We start from the raw sequence: 3,006 nt of genomic DNA, 5'->3' as shown, positions 1-3,006 counted from the left end.
AATGAGAAAGAAATCTCACAGAGGAAAAGCCTGTGAGAGAAAATGGAGAGAGAGCTAAGGGTTGCTTACAGAGTCATTAAACCACGATACTGCTAAAAAAAAAAAATAAAATAAAATAAAAGAGGGAGGTAAATTTGAATCAGTTAATGTGGCAGCATTTCAAATTGCCATGTAGATCTAAGGCAAGTTAGGCAGTTAGGCAAGGCAGATGAGTCCTCAAGTCAAAGTTGTGCATCAGAGGACAGCTGCATCTCCCAGGAACATGCCTACGTTGGTATGCTGCCACACTCAGTTGGTATGCTGCCATACTCAGTATGCTGCCATACTCGGTTGGGGATAGCCTGAGAGTTGTCCATCAGCACAAGAACCTATGTGAATTTCAGAGCACTGCTGCTAGGCCCTTGGACAGTTAAGCTCCCTGCAGCTAGAGACTTGAGAGGCACATTCTCATGGTCATCCTGATTATATCAAATAGACAGTGTCCTTCGCAGAGCTAATAGAGCGAAACCAAGTTCCTTATATTTAAGTTTGTTCTGCTCAGCCATAGACATAAAGTGACAATTGATCTAAAGGTGCTTTCTGATATCTTGAAAATAACTCCAAGAACACTGTGAAGAAGAAAAGGCGAGAACACCCCCCGATCAATCAAAGCCTTCGCACTGTTGCATCCCGTGCCCAGTGCCTACATCCAGCGATTGTCGCCACCACCGTGCCCAAGAGAAAGGCTGAAGGAGATAAAGCCAAGGTGAAGGATGAACCACAGAGAAGATCCTCGAGGTTGTCTGCTAAACCTGCTCCTCCAAAGCCAGAGCCCAAGCCTAAAAAGGCCCCTGCCAAGAAGGGAGAGAAGGTACCCAAAGGGAAGAAGGGAAAAGCTGATGCTGGCAAGGAGGGGAATAACCCTACAGAAAATGGAGATGCCAGAACAGACCAGGCACGGAAAGCTGAAGGTGCTGGAGATGACAAGTGGAGTGTGTGACTTTTTGATGAGTGTGTACTTCCGGTGACTATACAGTTTGAAATGCTATTATTATCAAGTTTTATAAAAATGCAGAATCTTGTTTTACTTTTTTAAAATCTATGTTGTTAGCACACAGAACACTTCATTGCTATTTTAGATGGAAGGGACATATGTAAATAATAGAATGTCTCCGAACCTGGATTGATGTAGTGAAAACACCTTTCTCTTCTAGTTTTGAAGAAATTTTTTTTTGACTCCCAGAAGGACGGATTCCCTGACTTTGCACACATGGTCACCTTGGCACAAAAGCCTTGTGGTATGGAAAAAGAAATTCATTTTTATGTCCTCACTCCCTTTCCATCTTTCAGCATAGACGTAACTCCCGTAAACCAAGATATCTGCTGGGACCTGACCCCCAATCCTTGGTAACCAGTGTGTCAGGCAATCTGGACTTCCAGTGATGCCACTGAGATGGCACCTGTCAAAAGAGTATTGGTTCTCGTTTCTAGGTTGTGGATCTTAACATAAATTCTGCCATTTTCATTTCACTTCCTGAAAGTCAGGGTCGGCTCATGAAAAGTTGTTAAACAACATGCTAAATGTGAAATGTCAACCCTCACTCTAAACTTTCCCTGTTCAGAGCATCACATGAAGGCTTCATTGAGTTTTGTAGTGGCTTTCTGATTTTTGGTAGTCCATTGAAGAAGTGAGTTTGAAAGTTGCTGTATACTGTTAATGACTATCTGCCCATGTCCTGCCTGAAATACCATGATTGTTTATGGAAAGTATCTTTAATGAAGATGAATACAGTTTGGCTTGGGAAAAAAAGAAAATAACTTCAATTTATCTTATTATGTACATAAGCAAAAATATTAGATTTAAAATTGCAGTATACATGGGACTTCTGGATGCTTTGTGGAATTCTCACTTTGTGAGAAGTTAGGTATTAAAACTGGACATGCTAAAGGACACATTTCAGTACGTTCTAGGAAAGCCTTAACATGCAAATTTAACACTACAGCTGCTTGCTACTGAATTGTGTAACTTGGGCAACACAGAAGTAGGAAAAAGCTAAAATGATGAAAATCACACCTGGAAGACTCCCAGTGTATTGCATGACACACAAGCACAGAGCAAATATTGAGAACAATATAAAAAGTATAGTGTTTAATCCATTTATAGATGAAATCTTGAAATTTATATACAACAGATATATGTGATGGTGTCATGGTCAATTTCTTTAGCAGTATTTATTACCTTCCTTTCATAGAAATTTCTATATTAAAAAAATAATTCAGGGTCATCAAAATTATTGCAGTTCCTTGAATTTTCAGTCACTGTTGTGATTTCAGTGGCATGTTCATTCAGTGAAAGAGTGAGCAAGATGCTCAAATGTTATGAAATGTCAATGACTATATATTGTGAGAAGAGAATAATTTAGCAAAGCATCAAGACTTGGCTTTAAATTATTGCAACTGTCAAGTTCTGAGAAGAAAACAACAGCTTCCCGGTGCCTACATTCAGGAATGGGGTTGTTCTGAAATCAAGATATCTGGGCAACCACAAGTCAGAAACAATTTTTCAAAGAGTAACTAGTTTTTAAAATGTATTCTGTAGTAGCAAATCAAATAATCAATTTTATTAGTGGATTAATGTGGAACAAACTTTTGGTTTGTCTTCATGCAATTTATATTACAAAACTAATCAGTTCAACAAAATATGGGGTACTCACTGTTATGGTCAACTTCTTTCATGGCTGCATAGTATTTCTGGAAATACGTACTAGGATAAATTGAGAGCAATAAACAAAATTTTATTGCTTTTATTTGAAGTAAAGTCTTATGAGAAAAGCATTACTTTATCTGCTACAAAACATCAACATTGTGCTTTTTGATGGTTAGTAGATTTAATAAAAAGCTGGTTGTTTCATGTCATAGTTGAGCAAAGTCAACTAAGAAAGTCAATTGAAAAGATTTCAAGTCTTGGGGAGATAAAGAAAAGTTGAAACAACCTAGTTTGAAAGTTGAATTTAGTGTGTTAAAATT

The 3,006-nt window shown here is 38.1% G+C and overlaps 1 pseudogene; it reads left to right on the top strand.

The window, feature by feature from the left end:
• LOC105501715 overlaps nucleotides 1-979 on the top strand; it is a 7,652-nt pseudogene extending 6,673 nt beyond the window's left edge.
• Nucleotides 980-3,006: the final 2,027 nt, after the last annotated feature.

This window comes from Colobus angolensis, unplaced genomic scaffold (assembly GCF_000951035.1).
Source record: "Colobus angolensis palliatus isolate OR3802 unplaced genomic scaffold, Cang.pa_1.0 Scaffold74, whole genome shotgun sequence".
NCBI lineage: Eukaryota > Metazoa > Chordata > Mammalia > Primates > Cercopithecidae > Colobus > Colobus angolensis.
This window is presented reverse-complemented; position numbering and strand designations above follow the sequence as displayed.